The sequence below is a fragment of the Pipistrellus hanaki genome (assembly GCF_964339955.1).
Source record: "Pipistrellus hanaki genome assembly, chromosome: 17".
In the NCBI taxonomy this organism is placed as follows: domain Eukaryota; kingdom Metazoa; phylum Chordata; class Mammalia; order Chiroptera; family Vespertilionidae; genus Pipistrellus; species Pipistrellus hanaki.
The window spans coordinates 4,282,681-4,301,495 of record NC_140519.1 but is presented as its reverse complement, the minus strand read 5'-3'; the positions used below and the strand labels follow the sequence as shown (position 1 = coordinate 4,301,495).

Below are 18,815 nucleotides of genomic sequence, written 5' to 3'. Positions count from 1 at the left end.
ACGGTGTGAGCTGTGTTTGTGCCTCACGCAGCTTTCTCTGGAAGAGAGCCCTGTTGCATTGTAGCAGGGAGGCAGGTCATGTCCAGCAGTGGACTCTCACCCTCGACGCAGGGAGTGGAGAGCTGGGTCTGGGATCCCAGGTGAACCAGCCGCCCAGAGCACACTATTAAAACGGGGTCTTTCATCTGATTTAAACAATTTACAGAAACATTTAAAAAACCACTTGCAACATTCTGGCTTTCGAAACCATTTTTTTTCACCATAATAATGTGTATAAGTAGAGATGCTCATTTATTTAAAAATGCAAGATACTGCATGTGTGCAATACTTTTTTCACAGGTTGCAGGCCCGGTAGATCCTTTAGGATCTTAGAACAGGGAGACTGAGTGAGAAAGAAACAGCTTGAGTCCTGAAACCAGAATCACCACTGAGGCCGGTGCTGCCCTGTCGGCGCTGGGGGCTGAGGTGTCTCTCGCAGCTGGGGCAGAGTTGAGCTATACTGTACCCCAATGAGATAAAAACCATCAGGGGATCGGGGGATCGGGGGAGGGAGGTGTTCATAGGGCTTTACCGTGGGAACACATATGTGCCTGTGCTTTGGAATCTTTAGTAAAAACCATACTAAGAACCTGTGGCCAGCTTCTGTTTCCACTGACACTTGTCAGGCACCGTAGAATATGCTAGGTTACACTGCTGTTACATTCCAGTCTTTGAGGTTTACTCCTCCGTGGATCACGTTGGTGGTTCTACGGCTCTTAATCTGTGAGTTCTTGGGTTTGAAACCTCTGCGTGCAGCCCCCTGCAGTTAGCACCGCCTGCTGGCTTGTCATGGGAAGCAGCCCTGTTCTTTCCTTCAGCAAGCAGTCCACCCAGTGATTCCGGATAACTTCATCATGTGGATAATTTCCAATGCTTACAGAGAGAGAAAATATATTTTGCAGAGAGAGAGGGCTTGGGAGGGGAAGGTGGGAGGAGAGAGAAAGAAAATGTAAGTTAAGTTGGCTGACCTCAAGTATTGTATTATCTGCATTTCCGTAAAGAAAGAATCAGAAACTTAAAGCAACTTGTTAAATGTCCTCGAAGCATAAAAATGTTCCAGGAACTTTTACAGCATGCCAAAATTGGCACGTAAAAAAAATCCTGGATTACTGAATTAATTTCACAGTATCTGCCCCAGCCTTAGCATTGCAGAGAAAGGAAACTCTCATCCAAGTCCTGTCTAGAATGCTTGGTCTGTCAAATAATTTTTAAATGAAGAAATGCTCATCAATAAAAGTAAACATTTAGTTATTTCTTATATGTATCCTTCCATGGTCGTAGCACGCTTGGTTTGTACCGTGGCAGCCATGAAGCTGAAATGCATTTATACAAGGGAGTTTGAAACACACTTATGAAGGCACTCATGTTAACAAAAGATAAACTGCATTTTTTGAAAAGATGGCTGGTTGGTGTTCTCTGATTTTTATGAAAGGCGAGTGGTTAAAAGAATTATAATATATGCAAAATATGGTACCTTTAAAATATAAAAATAATGGAATTGAAAGATAATGCACATAGATTTAATATACCAAAAATGTGTATATCGTCCTCGTTGAAAGAATTGTATGCTCTGTAGGTCACTTTGCTTAACTAAAAGGGCCATTTTTTGAGGCAGCCACAGTCCGGAAAGCACCTGCTGGGCCAGGGGGGTCTCCCTGCTCACTGCTCACTGCTCACTGCCCCGGAAGTAACTTAGTGCGCTGTGCATGCAAACAAACTCAACTCGGCTTGGGAAGCAGAGGAGAGGTGGATGGTTAGGGTTGTTCACATGATCAACAGGAAATTGAAGAAAATATTTCAATCACAATTTAATTTATTCTCCTCTCTGGCTTTTAAACACTTTCCTTTTTAAGTGGTATTATCTGTGACTTAAAAAGCCACACACAGATTTATGGCCACTTCTTTTATCACACTGCCATTGAGAAATCATATTTTGTGCATAAAAAAACTGAGTTACTCATGAATTTTATTTTTTAAGCTACTTTGGCAGGCTCTGGAAAGTAACAAAAAACTAATTGTAAAAAATCTTCACTAATCCTAATATTATTGTTATTATTTCCTTATTATTTATTATCAGTTGCTATTTATACTGACCAAATCTTTTATTTATTTATTTATTTATTTATTTATATATTTTATTGATCTTGTACAGAGAGGAAGGGAGAGAGATAGAGAGTTAGAAACATCGATGAGAGAGAATCATCGATCAGCTGCCTCTTGCACACCCCCTATTGGGGATATGCCCGCAACCAAGGTACATGCCCTTGACCGGAATCGAACCCGGGACCCTTCAGTCCCCAAGCCAACGCACTATCCATTGAGCCAAACCGGTCTTGGCCTGACCAAATCTTTTTTAAATTGCACTTTTTATAATTAATTCAGTGTGATTTAAAAAAATGTAACTATAATGGCAACATGAGCATTCACATTAATGACAAGGAGTACAGTGACTTCCCACCACCATGATTTGAGAACAGTAACTGTGATATAAACTTAAGTAATAGCTAATTTCTGAACATAACCAAGCTAGCTACACATTTAGCAAGCCCAGTATGATGTAAATATTGTATTTTTCACCATTCTCCTTTTCATTATTAAGTTTTCCTGCAGAATACATATATCTACCCAATTATTGCCAATTTTAGTAGTCTTGCTTATTCGCATAGCTTTTTTATTTTGAAGAAAGTATCGGGGGATTTACTTTTTGTTTTGCTCGTTTGTTTTGTTAGACTTCTGTTAAATAGCAAATGTACATTATGGGAAATAGATTTTGTATTTTTCCAGTGCTGCCATAAATGTTTGTTTCTTTGTCTTTACATTATCTCGCTGTTTTTCTGGGATGAATGCTGGGAAGGGTGAGGTGCTAGTGCAGCTTGTTCTAAGCTCTCCTGGCCGCGGAGAGGGCAGAGGGGAGTGGAGTTGCTGGTTAGGACACAGTCCTCCAGCTGCCTGTCCATGGAGCCCACAGTGGGCTGGGCTTCCAGACTGGCTCTGGGCATGTGTAAGGCAGCAGGAGGCATGTGCGGTGGGAGTGTGGGAACCTGTCCTGGTCTCTGAGAGGCACCGGAGCCATCACTAAGCACCAGCATTCTAACGAAACACTGGAGATTTCATTTGCATAAATCCATTTCATGCCCAGCCAGCGTGGCTCAGTGGTTGAGTGTCCACCTATGAACCAGGAGGTCACGGTTCCCTTCTGGTCTAGGGCACATGCCTGGAGTGTGAGCTCGATCCCCAGAAGGGGGCGTGCAGGAGGCAACCGGTCAATGGTTCTCTCATCATTGACGTTTCTATCTCTCCCTCTCTCTTTCTCTCTGAAATCAAATAGTCCGCTAAAATAAAAAGAGTTTTAAAAATCCATTCCATAAAATTACATTTAACTTGTTGGTTAATATCCTCTTTTCTAAGAATGACACAGAGGACTACTTGGTCTAACCTGGGACAGTGGGCATCGATTGCTTTCACACACACTCTGTGCGTCTGGGGAAAACATTTGTGCACACGGGTAGCCATGTGCTTGCTGACCACAGACCCGGGCCTTTTGGAGGGCGGTGACCTGCTGGGGAGGGCAAGGCTCTTGCCTGTGACGCTGGCAAGAGGAAAAGCAGGGACCAAGGTCCCCTGAGGTGACACGTGGCCGCACTTCCGGTTGCACTTCCCTGTGCCTTGGTGCCATCACCGCTGTTTATATTTCCACGGAAACTGAGAAGGAGTGAGATGTCATTTACTCAAAGCTGCACAGGAGGTCCAGGGGCAAGTGGCAGGACTGTCTGAACTGACCTCGTGTTTGTTTTGTTTCTCTTGGTATAAAACAGCGGCTCTGTATTTACTCTAGATCCATTATTTAAAATGACTGGGTTTGGCAGGTCTTCCCATCTTCCCTGGAGGGGGTGGCCCGGGAGCGTTTGCAGGGGCCGTGGGCAGCGTGGCCGGGGAGATGTCCTGGCCCGCACAGGCTGTGCAGAGGCTGGGAAGCTCTGGGCAAACATTTACTCACCACGCACGCACGGCATGTAATCTCCACTCGGGAAGTGTTTGCTGTTGGTGTGGAAAATTAGTCTTTCGCACAAGGAAAGTGAACAGCCAGTTCCCTGCTATCGCGGCTGCTCAGAGGTGTCTGTCTCCCCACATGATCTCACCTCCACTGCAGGTTTCTCCTGGGCCCGCACTTGGATGTGCTGTTTCTCCAGCTCACTTATCTGCTCTTTAATCCAAGGAAACACGTAACTACACGAGATCACGTTAGGGTGCTGCTTCGAATGGCCATTGGAGATGCGTGGAGAAGTATTTCATTACTGAATAGTTTCCTGGGAACGTGAGAAAGGGCCTGCTTTTCAGTGAAGATCGGGTGACATACAGCACGTGGAGGTGGGTAGGCGGTTGGGAGATGACAACAGGTCTGCACGTCCACAGGTCAGCGGGACGTGGAGTCCCGGCAGGGTGCTGAGATTTGGAATCGGGATCTCCTGAGGCCAGTGGCGTAAAACAAAGACTATCTAGAAAAAAAAGATATATCTAGCAAAATGATATAGAGAGGGCCTTTTGGTTGGGGTGGGAGGAAGGGTCAATTTTGACATGTCACTCATTTGAATTCCGCCATTGCCTCCTGGCTAAAACCGCTACCATTGCCATCGGCTCTGGGGCCGAGGACATGGGAAGCTAGAAGGCGTATGGGATCATCTGCATGGCACTTAGGAGGGAGGGACTCAACAGAGGCATTTTTCTTATTTATTTATTTATTTATTTATTTATTTATTTATTTTAATAAACCTTTATTGTTCATATTATTACAAAAGTTCCTCATTTTTTCCCCCTCCACCAGGTTCCTATCCCACCCTCTGCCCTTTCCCCACCCCCCATTGTCCTCATCCATAGGTGCACAGTTTATGTTCAGTCTCTTCCCACATTCCCCTCTCCCCTTTTCCCCAAGAATAGTCAGTTCACTCCCCTTCCATACCTCTGATTCTATTATATTCAACAGTTGATATTGTTCATCAGATTTTTTAATTCCTTTGGTGTTTTTTTGTTTGTTTTTGTTTGTTTGTTTGTTTTTATTTGCTTTCAAAAGGGAGTTTAAGGTCAAAGGAGTTTCTGGTGTGCCCAGATCCTATTCATCAAAATCTGGGTAAGCTCCTTATTTTTTGGTACAAGATTTAGCATATGGAGATCTGGGTGAGTCAAGGTCTTATTTGTTCCACATTCCAAGCACACGGATTAAGAAATCAGTACTGACAAGAGGATTCTGCCAGTGCCCTCGGGCTCAGCTGATAAGAATTAAAAGAATGTCCATGTGCCTTCTCAGGGGGCTCTCTACATCTCACCCTTTTTTACTAATTAAAATAAAATTTAAACATCAATAATAGGGCTCTAAAATTAAAAACAATTGCAAACAATGCCAATGCAAAAACTAAACCACATATATGTTATTTTCAAAACTTGAATGTCAAGAGCAAAACTCTGGCTATTTAATAATAACAACAATGCCAATGCAAAACAACAAAATGAGAAATCAGAATTATGGACATATTAATATTTCTAGCTACTAAATGAGTCTCTTTTGTTGCTGGTGTAAATTTACTCAAAGTCCTTGGATTTGCTGCACAAGACTTTGTAGAAGACTGGAAGCTAACAGATGCTAGCATGAGCAGAGCTTCACTTCAGTCTTTAATTTCTTCAGATGACTCCATGTTGGCACCTCAGTCCCTTGCGTAGCCTTCAGTTTTCTTCTCCCACTTTGCCGTCGTCTGGGCAACTCTCAGTCCTTTTGGATGAAGGGACACAGGAGCTTTTCTGAGTCTATTGTGATGACAGACATAACACTCTGGTACCCGAATTGGCTGCATTGCTCCTTCTTTCCTTTCATTTTGAACCCAGGGTTTGACCCCACAACACTCCTGGCCTGGCTGCTCAGGGCCTGGCTGCTCTGGGCCTGGCTGCTCAGGGCCTGGATGCTGCTGCTCCTGGCCTGGCCGCTCCAGGCCTGCCACTCCTCCATTTCTCCAGCTGGTCACATTCCAAGAGCCCCATCGGTCCCTCATCGCTCTCACCACCATGTCAATTGCTGACCATTAACTACCCAGCACCTCCTTCCCTTGGCCCTGGACTATAGATGTCCTTCATATCAGCTTCAATTTTTAAATTGTTGTGGGAGCGGCAGACCAACCACCCATCCACGCCACCATCTTGGCCTCTCCTCCAATCGGTACTCTCATTTGTGATCTATCTCCTTGTCTCAGCATTTTTGTAGCTTCTCTGAGTTGGTAGCCTTAAAAGTCTCTGTGTTCTGCTTGGATGGGTGGAGTTTCAGGGTGGAGCCTATAGCCTTGGCTTCCGTCAGCCACACCCTATGCGGCTCCTGAGTCTCAGTGTTCCTCAGTGTCCTTTGGTACTGGCTGCAAGCACCTCTGAGAGAGAGGTGCCCTCGAGTTTTGCCTGCTACCAAGCAGTCTAGTCTCTCCCCCAATGTTCCCAGAACTGGGGTTCAGTTCAGTTGGAAGTGGGATTGGAAGTGGGGTTAAGAGCAGTCCAAAGCTTTTGTCTCCTTCCTGCTAGGGCATTCCAGCTGCACAGTCAACCATCCATTGACTTACAGCCCAAGCTCCCTCAGTATGAGCTTGGGTCCCTGGGGTCTGGCCTAGAACTGGGGTTCAGAGCAGTTGGAACTGGGGCTCAGCACAGTCTGGAGCTTTTATCTCCTTCCTGCTAGGGCAATCTAGCATCAGAGTCAGCAGTCCATCCTCTGCGCGCCATGTGTGAGCCTCCAGGGGCTCTGCCTTTCGCTGCTCCCCTGGGATTCTGCCTCACAGTCTGGGCTCCCTCTGTATAAGCCTGGGTCCCCAGGATCTGGCCTAGAACTGGGGTTCAGCCCTGTCGGGTTTGGGGTTCAGCACAAGCTGGAGCTTTTATCTCCTTCCCGCTAGGGAACACCAGCCAGGCACTCAGCCTCCCCCTCCTCTATGCGTGCACAGCATGTCTCTGTACCTTAGGCTTTTACAGCTCCTCTGATTTTCCTTCTGGTTTTCTCTTTTGTTCTCGTTGTAGAATTTCCAGTCATTCGACTTTCCTGTAGTTCTGGGTAATATCCATTTTATATTTTAGTTGTATTTTATTGAATTTGTTGTGTGCGGCTGCGGTTAGGTGTTCACCTGTGCAGCCATCTTGGATCCTCGATAAGGCATATCTCAGCAGAGGCCTTTTTCTGAGTGGAGCTAGAATAAGCCAGTTAAAGACAGAGAAAGGGAGTTAGGAGGCTAGCCACTGACTTCATTCTCAAGAGCGAGTTCCAGAATGCCCTGACAAGGTTGGCATGATGGGTGGCTGAGAAGAGGCCGGCACCTCTCAGAGAGGAAGGCAATGGATCAGTCCCTTCATTAACTGACTGAGTCCTCCGCTCAGCCCTGTGTGGGAAACACCTCCAGCAGGAGCCACTCCGAGCGCTCAGATGGGAGAGCTCAGGCTGAGGTGGGATGGTTTGGGGCCAGGCCTTGGGGGATGTAGTGGAGTCTATAGAGAGATTCCAATGAGGAGGAACTTGACCCCATGAACAAGCCTTTGTTGTCACATTCGTCAGCACCGTGGGAGACTCGGCAGTCTGCAGTCTGAAGGAGCCAGCAAACACGGGTGTTACTATGAGGACAGGAGCAGGCTGCAGAGGGCGGGCGGAGGGCTTTCTCAGAGTGCATTTGTCGAAAAGCCAGGCGGACGGTGCTGGCCAGGGAGCTCCCGGGACAAGGGACCCGGACAGGGAAGGCTGGCAGAGCCTGAAGTTCGAGACACATTCACTTTTCACTGGAATGAGGACAGTGCAGGAATGGTGGTTTGGGTCAGAGGAGACCATTCCATTTCCAGATTTTAAAGTGGAGCAGAGTCTAGCTAAGAACAGATTCTATACTTTGGGAAGGCACCTGGCAGCTGCTGCAGGCGTTGAGACATCCGTGTTGTGAGGGAAGCTGAGAGTTAAAGTGCAATTTTGAGAAAAGGAGTTTTTAAAAACCTGTCATAGGATGAGAGGGGAAGGCAGAAAGGAAAGGTTGAAAACATGGACCGGAAGTTTCAATGACCTTCCTGGCCTTGTAGAAGCACCGCAGACAGGTGTGGGGGCTGCTGTTAGCTGTTCTGTGGCTACGGCTGCCCCCCCTTTCCCGCTGGCAGAGAGTCCCTGCTCGACCCAGCAGACTGCTAGGCAAACCTGGTCACATTGGTCCGGTCTTGTAACACGGGAAGCATCTGTGTTATGTCAGGTACCGATATCTGGGAGGAAATGAAGGACGAGACGGGGCATGTCAACCGTGTTGTGCTTTAGATGGCTGAGCAGAAATCTGAGCCCAAGCCCGCGCACCAGGCCCGGAATGATACCCCGCGCTGTGGTTCAAGGGTGGAGAAGCCCAGCCTCTCCCAGGGCAGGACCAGGGACAGTGCTTTCCTTCCTGCTGCCAAAGGGCCCGTTCCTGTCCTCCTCAGTCTCCAGGTCTTTTCTCGCTGGGCATAGTTATACAATTTTGAGAATGTCTTTGTTCATCCGTATGTTGGGAATCTGTGTTTAGGAGATGTAGAAAGATGGTAAAGGAGACAAGACACGACCTCTCTTAGGAACTGGTTCTACTTGGGGGAGGAAAGGTGCATGTGAGAAAGGGTGGTGCCTGGCGCTTTGCCAGCTGAGGAGGGATCGCTTGTGGTTACGTGGAGCATGAAGGCATTTGGAAACTCGTGACAGCGAGGCCTCTCCTCTCCAGTGGTGCTGGGAGGAGGTTGGGAGGCTTGACTCTATTCAACTTACATTGTGTCCAAAGCCCAGAACCCGTGAGAACAGACGGAGGCGGTGTATGGCGGGGATAGCGAGACGGCCAAGGAAGAGGGCAGAGGAGATGAAGAGGGGGCTCCCACAGGAAATCGGGAGATGAATAGCAATGGTAGGTTTTTGAGGAAACAGGATGTTGTCTGGAAGGAGGTCTGAGTAATAGGAATGTGTGACTTTGTATCACGTGCACTTTATGACATATTATAGAGCCCATGGTTTGAGAGAATACATTTTGTTTCAGAATATACTGAAATTACTCCAAATTACAAATAAAAATATTGTGTTAGAAACACCTAAATACATAAAAGCATATAGCATGAGTTCAAGGTCTCTGCGCTTTTACGTTTTTTATGTGGACAACAATGTACACTGGTCCCCTCTCATCCCCGGGATGCATGTTCCAAGACCCCCGTGGATGCCTGAGAGCGTGGACAGTACCGAATGCTTTTTCCTATACATACACATCTCTGACAAAAGTTGATGTGTAAGTTAGGCACAGTGAGAGAGGAGTAATAACCAATGATAAAACAGAATTGTCATAGCAATATACTAACCGTGGACATTATGTGAACGGCTCTGGGCCATTATTAACCAGGTAAGGGGGACTTGGACAAAGCGCTGCAGTGCTGTGGCAGGTGACCTGGTGACTAGGACCCTGCTAGTGACTATGGGCAGTGACCAGAGGTGACTGGTAGGAGCATGTACAGGAGACAAGAGATAATCATGTCTCAGGAGGGACAGGGCAGGCCATCATATGCAACTTTGAATCATGTCGAAGACATTTAATAAGTAAAGCAAGGCAGGTGAGATCCATTTTCATGTTTTAGTTAACCCAGTGTCATAAATGATAGTTTCAGCATGCAATTTAAATTATTCTTTAAGTATCCTACATTTTTTGTGCTCAGCCTCGGAAACCCGGTTTGTATTGGATGTGGACAGCAGAACTAGCCTCGCTTCTGGAGCTGGGTCGTCACGCGTGCTGGTGGCAGAGGGTCAGAAGCCTCAGCGCGTGTCATGTTTTAAATTCTTCTTGGCATCTCATTCCTTACTAGAAATTAGCTAAGATACATTTCTAAAATGCCCTCTGATTGTCTCAGTTTTAGCTTTCACTTTTTATTAAGAATTTAAACTGACATCCAATGAAGTTCATTTTTTTGCTAAAATGCGATCCCAAAATCTGGTCAGTTGGCTCAGCAGTGTTAAAATTTATCCAACAAGTATTTCTTGAAAGCCTTTACCACTCTGTGTGTCCTGAAAGCTTTCTGTGTGGGGCGGGGGAAGGGGGGGCCTAGGAGGAAGTGCAGGGGGGGTGCAGGTCAGTCCACAGCAGCCTGTCTTTGGTGTTGAGCATCTTCTCTGGCTGGCAGGTGCATGTTGAGCTCAAAATGTCCTCCAGGTGGCGGGGGCCCTCGGATACCCTCAATAGGCAGGTTGGACTGCCCGCCACCGTGGCTCCAGCCAGCCTAAGTGTCTGAGGTGAAATGAACAGGATGAGGGGGACCATAGGGCTGGAAGGCCTGCCCTTTGCAGGAATTGAGCATTGATCTGTTTAAATTGGGGGGACTGTAACCTACAGTGTTTATGTTTGCGCACCCCCCTCCAGCACATATGCAATATATTAAAGGAGATGCTATTGCGCTGTCACCCGGAGGGTTGACTTTTCAATATCCCTTGATATCCAAGGAAGTGTTGAACCTGAATTCAATGCATGTTTGGGGGCAGGGTGGATGACAGAAATAGCATTGCTTTTCTAAGACACTAAGTTGGCAATAAAAAGAACGAAGGAAAAATCTATAACTTCAAGGCATTTGTGTGTGTGTGTGTGTGTGTGTGTGTGTGTGTGTGTGTGACTCTGTCTTAAGTAGAGTGGTCTGAGAGGAGAAAGAAATAGTAAATGATAAATGCTAACTAATTTGGCAATCCCATGATGCATGGGGCATGTCTGTTAGGGCTGCCATAACACCATGCTGCATGCTGCTGCCTGGGACAGCAGACATTTAATTTCTCATGTTTTTGAGGCCAGAAGTCCAAGATCAAGTTGTTGGCAGGATGGGCAGAGGCCTGTCCTTGGCTCGCCGGCAGCTGCTCCCTATTGAGGTCTTACGAGGCTTTTCCTCTACATGCACCATCTCCCCTTGGATCAGGGCCAACACGTGTGACCTCATTTACCCCAAGTACCTGCCCAAGGGCCCATCCCCAACCCCGGGCCTTGCTCATGCGAATCGGGGGGAACACAGTTCAGGCTGTCAAGGGTGTGGACTAGGCTGAGCACCTTGGGAAATACTCCGTGACCAGGTCCCAGGGCCGCTGGTGAGGACTTTCAGTGCATGTGGCCTGAGTGTGTGGTGGCCTGAGCATGACTCTGGCCTTGCTCACGGTGCCGACAACCAGGTGAGCTCCTGGAGGAGCTGGGAGTGTGCTCTTGACTCAGTCGCTCAATAGCTCCTCACTTTAAGAGAGTGCTTTTCATATTAGAAAAAGTAATTATTCCATCAGGACTGCACACCTGAGACACTGGAAGTCCCGTTCGGTGGGCACGGTGATTAAGGGTTGAATTAATGGCCTAAACGTTCAATTAGAGAACAGTGAGAATGGAGTGTTTCGAGTGAGGCCATTAGGGTGTCGGTGGGTGATCTGGGGCAAGGTCAGGGATGAGGAGGAGCTTGGAGGACCTCGGAGAGGTGCTGCCTGGAGCTGAGGAGATGGCTGTGGGTGAGCCTGGGTGGAGGCCTGGGGGCAGTGACAGTTCATGTCCCAGCAGCCGTGCCGATGCCAGGGCCCCACGCGAGCACAGCCTGCGGGTTGTATGCTTCTGGGGAGCTGATCAAGGAGTTCCAGGTCACTGTTTAGAAAGTTTATCAATGCAATGAATGTGTTAGCTTACTGTGGGGGTGGACGATTTTAGCCACCAATCCTGTTAGCTCCTAGTGAGTCTAGATCAAGATGTATTGGCTGCTGGAAGCTCCCACTCCTTTGAGGCTGTGCAGGTTCTGCTTTGATTTCAGATTGGAGACTGGCTGTGCCCTGTGCATACAAGATATTATTAGGTGACTACGTCTTTGTCAGGGGGTGTCTTTTGTTTGTTTTGTAATCCTTATTGTTGAAAGTATTACATATGTCCCATTTTCACCCATTGACCCCATCCAGCCCTTCCCTACCCTCTGCCCCCTGCCCCAGCCCTCACTACCCACCATCTGTGTCCCCTAGTTATCCTATGTGCATGCAAGGTCCTTGGCTAATTGCCTCTCAGCCACCCTCCCTCCCGCCTTCCCCCTGAGGTTCGGCACTGTTCCATGCTTCCAGTGGCTGGATCCTTATTGACATTCCCCGATGTCCCTCAAATAGCGTGTAAATGTCAGAGCTCACTGCCCTGCCAGCAGCACAGAGCTGGGCATGGGGCATCTCCTTCATTGCCACCATGGCCCCGCCTCCACCTGAGCAGGCCTCACTGTCTGCCAGGGAAGGGGAGAGGCACCCCCTCCAACCAGAGGGATCTGGTCTCCCATACTGGCTTTGTGTGCTGACCTCGGTGAGCTGCCTCTCATCATCGGGAAAATGGGGACCTGCCCATGACTTCTTGGACAGCCCTTCCATGCAGTGTTTTCAACCAACGACGATGTCTGTCTCTTCACTCAGGGTCCCTCTATCTGAGGGAGTCACCTGGGAGGCTGACAGCATCTCAGTGCCCTGCCACACGGTCACCGCAGCCTGAGACTCAGCTCCGGGGTGAGGGGGCCCCTGGATTCTGTGTATTAACTTTGCCCTGTACAGCCTCTATGGGATGGGCACCGGTCCTATAATTCCGCCAGGCAGCTCACATCATCACAGAGTGGATCAAGCATTTGGGGTGGTTCTCAGCACCTTGCCACCCAGCTCTGTGTGTCTGTGTGGCCCTGTGTCTGTGTGTGTGTCTGTGTGGCTGTATGTCTGTTGCTGTGTGTCTCTGTGGCTGTGTGTCTGTGTGTATATGCCGGTGTGGATTCCAATATAATGACCATTTCAAAATCAGCAATTACCATTGTTTGTACCATATGATTCTTTCATGTATTTCCTTTTCTAAAAATATATTTTATTGATTTTTTACAGAGAGGAAGGGAGAAGGATAGAGAGTTAGAAACATCGATGAGAGAGAAACATCAATCAGCTGCCTCCTGCACACCCCCTACTGGGGTTGTGCCCACAACCAAGGTACATGCCCTTGACCAGAATCGAACCCGGGACCTTTCAGTCCACAGATCCTTCAGTCCTTGGTCAGACGCTCCAAACCACATGTGTCAAACACAAGGCCCGCGGGCCAAATCCAGCCCGCCAGGCCTTGCAATGTGGCCCGCGCTGTCATCACTGCACTCCGCTGTCAGTTTATGACATTGTCAGTTTATGACTGTTCAGTAAACCATTCGGCCCGCGATTTAGGCTGGATTTTCGATTTTGGCCCCTTCTCTGATTGAGTTCGACACCCCTACTCCAAACAGTGAGCACACCAGCCAGGGAAAAGCCATTAGTAAAGAGGAGGGGTGTTTGCATCATTGGAGTGAGTGTGTCTCTGGGGCCAACCACTTGGGGTGACAACACACCCTTCTGGTAGATATTCCCACGGGTTTACAAAACCAGCCCTAAGAGCCTGGGGGTTTCCTGGGGGCAGGGCTAAGGGGCTGCCTGTATTTTCCATCAATCGCTCAGCGACAGGAAGTGGCTCTCCTTAGCCTTGGAAGCCCACAGGAAAGGGACTGCCACGCAAACAAAACTCCCGTAGTCATAGAGTCCGAGCAGAAATGAGTGCAGCTCCCCAGCCTCGCCCACCACCAGGGCAGAAAAGGGGAACTGTTCCCATAAACTGGGCTTTGTTTGGTTGTTGGGTTGGCAGAATCCAAGCCTTAAGCTCATGGGCCACTGAGAGTGTATGTCGTTGTTTGCTGGCCGTCTTTATTACATTTTGTTCTCACACACTTAAAAGGAGTATGATGCTGAGCGAAATTAGCCAGTCAGAGAACAATGATCTCACTCAGATGTGGAATTGAATGAACAAACCAGACAGATAAAACAGATCTGGAGACATGGAAGCATGGCACAGACGAGCTGATCTCAGAAGGAAGTGGGGAGGGATTAACCAAAGAACTTATATGCATAACCCATGGACACAGACAGAGGTGCGGGAGGCCTGGGCCCGGGGGTGGGGGGTGTTGGGAAGGAGGGGGACATGGAAGGCAGGGGACATCTGTCAGACTTTCAACAATATACATTTCTTTATAAAGGAGACTGTACTGGCTCTGCTGGTGAGAGACATGCACCCGGTCATTCAGGGTGTGATCCCGCTGTCACAGCAGGCAGTCCGTGCCCCCGAGGTGGCCAGGCATGGCCCTGGACGAGGACATGTCCCTCCCCGTCAATGACAGGGCTGCAGGAGGAGCCTGCCCTGTGGGTGCTGCTCCGAAGCTGCATTTTGCCTTGCTGCCTCTCCCATCCACACTCACCAAGGAGCATCGGCCATTCCCACACCTGCTGTGCACCCGACCTTCCTGGTTGATGTGTGGGGCCCTCAAGGTCCCTCAAAACTTGGCCTATGTTACCCCATTTTACCGATGGCAGGTCTGCGGCTGCAGGGGGCAGCACAGACTTGCACCGGTGCCTGTCTGAGGGGCTGCCCGACCTCTCACTCCCCACCGCTCTATCTGTCCTCACCGCCTGGGCCTGAGACCCGGGGGAGTTCCCTGAGCCCTGACTCCGCTCTCCTCGCTCTGACGTTCACAGCCACTGGCTCCCGCCGCAGCCTGGACCCGGGCCTGAGTGGTCTATTGAGCGCCTCCCTGACGGCAGCCGGCGTCTCCTCCATGCAGCTCCTGAATGGGATGTGATTAGACAGAGCCGGCTTTCTCCGAGTGTTTGCATCGCGGGGATGAGATTACAATGTCCGTGATTAGCGGCATCGCTTCCCACTCTGAGCAACGAGGAGTGCTCTCTGCTGAGTGTGGCTGTGGGGCTAATCCGATAACTGCGGCTCCTTGATCCAGAGTTCCGTGCTGATGAGGGGGGGACCCCCCTGACATTCAGGACCGGGCTCTGTGGGCAGACACCAGGCCATGGGCGAGGTTTGCAGTGGTCAGAGCCTGTGGAAGTGCATTTAGAATTCTTGGAGCTGAAGAACTATCTCAAGAAAACAAACAAACAAACAAACAAACAAAACCCCCACAAAACTATGGGGACAGTATAATCAAATAAAAATATTATCACAACGTGTTTGGGACTTCTTTTGCCAGCTTCTTCTAACCACCCCACTGGCCGCCTCGGTGACAAACGGGTTCGGGTGGGGAAGCCCAGCTCACAGTGGCCAGCAGGGCTGAGCGCACCGCTTTCTTCCCAGGTTCCATGTTTTATTAGAAATAAAACCAGCTCCGGGAGGTGCCCTGGGCATGTGAAATGTGTATATGCAGAGTGAGAGTGCACAGCCCGCTCTTGTGAGAGGCGCATGTTGGGAAGTGATCGGCTCCGTCAGCTAATGCACACCGAGGTTCAGGCCCTCCAGCCCCAGAAAGCCTAGCCCACAGCCTCCCGGGGCGGCAAATCCGCTCTGAGTACCAACTGCAGATTCCCTTTACACGAGTTCTAGCATGGAAGTGAATGGCTCTGGACATACATTTGAATACAAATTATATTTTCCACGAGTTGGTGTTTCCTGAGGAATAACGGTCAGTGTACCTCTCGCACACGGTGTGTTCACAGGAGAGACGAGGTGCTGGCCAGCCCCCGCCCCCCTGATGGCGCTGGGCTTTCACTCTCCCGCCTGTGCGGCCGGCTGCCCAAGGCGGCGGTGATGGGCTCCTCAGCCCCTCCATGCGGGGAAGCGGGCATCCGGCTCCAGACCTGCTCACAGGAGTCAGTCCCAGGCCCTGCAGGGAGCAGCGCAGGCAGGAGCCGGGGCTCTGAGCTGAGGATGGGAACACACGCTGGGTCTCTGGACAGGCAGCGGCTGCTGCATCACATCAGGGGTGATGACGTAGTCCGAGGCTCCAGGGAACACGGTTCCCGGTTTCCATAGCGATGTGCGGAGCTGCAGGTGGGCAGGCAGCAGAAGGAGGTGCAGGAGATGTGAGAGCTGCACACACAGGCATGTTCCCATTCAAAACGGCATCCTTTTAGTTTCCAGAAACAGGCCCGCTGAAGGTACAGATATGTGCTCGGAAAGCTTTGTCATCTCACAAACAGGGCTTTCTTCCGCCGCCTTTCCAGATTTTGAGACAATTTTTGGGCATTTGTATTGTGATGAGGTTCACAGAGATTTCGTATGTAAGAGAAGTGACATTGCGGTAGTAACTAAGGAATGACATTGAGTTCTCATTTATTTCAGTTTAGCAAACAAAGCAGATTTCTTTTAACCTCTAGAAATTGCTCTGTACAGCACATCTCAGGAATTACCTTTTTCCTTATCCTTATTTTCTGGTTTGTTCTCAGAATCCTCTATAATAAAAGGCTAATATGCAAATTGACTGAATGGCAGAATGATTGGTCGCTATGACACACACTGACCACCAGAAGGCAGATGCTCAACACAGGAGCTGCCCCCTGGTGGTCAGTGCACCGGAAGCCAGGCTCATAGCTGGGAGCCTCTCCCGCCTCCACAGCAGCACCAAGGATGTCAGACTGATGGCTTAGGCCCAGGAGCGGGCCTAAACCATCAGTCAGACATCCACCAACGGCTCCCAGACTGCAAGAGAGTGCAGGCCAGGCTGAGGGAACTTCCCTACCCTGTGTGCATGAATTCCGTGCACCAGGCCTCTAGTAGAGATATAATTGGTAACTGCCTTATTGTTGTGAAAATATATTTCTGCATGTAACAACGAGTTACAATATTTTATGTTTAAATTGATTATTTTGAAAATGTAAATCATATTTCATTTAAAGGATCCCTGTTTTTCTTAAATTTATTTTATTTAGAAGAACTAGGTCACATTTTTCCTTAAAAGAAAATTATGATTGTGTGTGTATTTCATAAAAATAATCACTTAAAAACAGTGGCACAAAATCATATTAAAATCAACTTTCATAAATTCATGTTTGTCACTTTTAGGATAAACCCCTGGCATGAATTTTATGTTTTCCATTCATCTCACTTTAAGAAGTAGAGTGATTACATATTTGCATTTGGATTCTATCCTCAGAATTGTACGAGAATGTTCAAAGCTGACGCACAGCCACCGTGGAGGGTTATGTGGGGTAATCAGATGTGTGTGTCATAAATGCCCCCAATCTATCATGCTAGCTTAAGACTAACTTTCTTATAAACATAAACATGACTTTTCACCGATATCATTGAAAATTCAATGAAAAATATGTTCAACAGTTTAAATTTAAAAGTTGTGTTATTATAAAGTTTCTCTATTTTTATTTTGAAATTGTTAACACTGCTTCTATTTGCTTTGTCTTTGACTAATTTAGTTTGCTATGGTGTGATCCATCATTGTTACCAATATGTCACGATACTTTAGGCGAATTATTTACAGACTATGCTAGATTCAGTCACGTTGCAGTTTTCACCCTTGAGTGGAAAAGAGAAGGCACAATAATCACACAGCATTATAGCAACTTTGAATAATGAAAATGGATAAGTTGCATATGAGAAATGTGTATCATTTCATATACATGGAATAGGCAGTAGAACTGTGCGTATGTTTTATGGTCAAATTTTCTTTCTAGTAGTTGGATGCATTTAGACAGAGTGGGAAATGTGTCTTTGTGCTTTATCACTTGTATACAAACGAAGTATAGGCAATACCATGTTCACAAACGCAATCACACAGTTAACAAAAATCCCACCAAAACTATTTAACTGAAGATTTCCAAAATAGGCAATAACAATTTATTTTGATTTTTAGCTGTGTTAAAATTTTCAAATATAGTGAAAGAGTAATTAATATTGCTTATCATAACAACCGTAACATATATATCCACCTGTGCGTGGGTGCGTGCGCATGTGTGCACAAACACACACACACACACACACACACACACACACACACACAGCAAGACTTATTTGAGGCATTTTTTTGAATTGCCTATGAGCCCTCTTTCCAGGACAAAACAAGTGCTGGGATTGAATCGGTGCCTCTCAGGCGCTTATTCCATCAGAGTCGGTGAGGGGTCTGCCCAGCGGTGGAAGCAGAGGGGCCCCAACCAGCATCACAGCCCAGCCACACAGCCGTTCGTATGATTGAGTTGATAAACATTTTGGCTTGTCTTCTTGTGTCATGCACTTTTCCATTAGTAATTAAATTGATTTTAGTTCATTAGCGTAATTAAATTAGCCATCAGTGTTTATTTTGGCGTCCACACCAGATTGGAGGGGGTCGGAATAGTGGCCCTGCATCACAGAAGTTGAAACGGCAGCGATTGGTCTGATCCATGATTCAGGAAGTTCAGAGTAAAACCAAAATACGATTCCAAGCACAATGTTATCAATGTCACTGGAAAAGCTCTTTGAAGAAATGTCATGTCCATTTGACTTTTGGACAGTAAAATGCGAAAGCTGCCCTGACCATTTGAGGAATAAACATTTTATCTGAATGGCCATCAGCACTGACATAAGTGCTTTGTTTATAAAGAAAATATTTGCACATTATTTATTGATTCTGAATAATGTAAAGGGTCTTGCGTTAAAAATGATGCTACTTGTTTAAGGGAATGAACATATTAAGTACAGTTAAGCTGAAAGTTGAATTATTTACAGAAAAAAAATCCTGGACCACATTTCTTCATTTATCTTCTCTGCAGTTTCATTTTTGTTTTTCTCTCCTGCTCCGGCTCTTCTTCCTGCTGACTCAGCTCCGTCTCTCCTGTCTCACAGGCAATGGCACATGTTCCTTCATGGCCAAGCCAACCAGTTCCCTGCTCCCAAACTCTGAGGTCTTGACTTGAGTTCTGCCATTTCTGGGTCACTCTATCCACATTAACTCACCTGTTCCCAAAGAACAAGAGAACCGCACACAGG

At 47.7% G+C, this 18,815-nt stretch overlaps 1 protein-coding gene across 5 annotated transcripts in view; it reads left to right on the top strand.

The window, feature by feature from the left end:
* Nucleotides 1-18,815, top strand: part of RALYL (RALY RNA binding protein like) — a 501,772-nt gene that overhangs the window by 2,870 nt on the left and 480,087 nt on the right. The gene's annotated exons all lie outside the window — the stretch shown is intronic.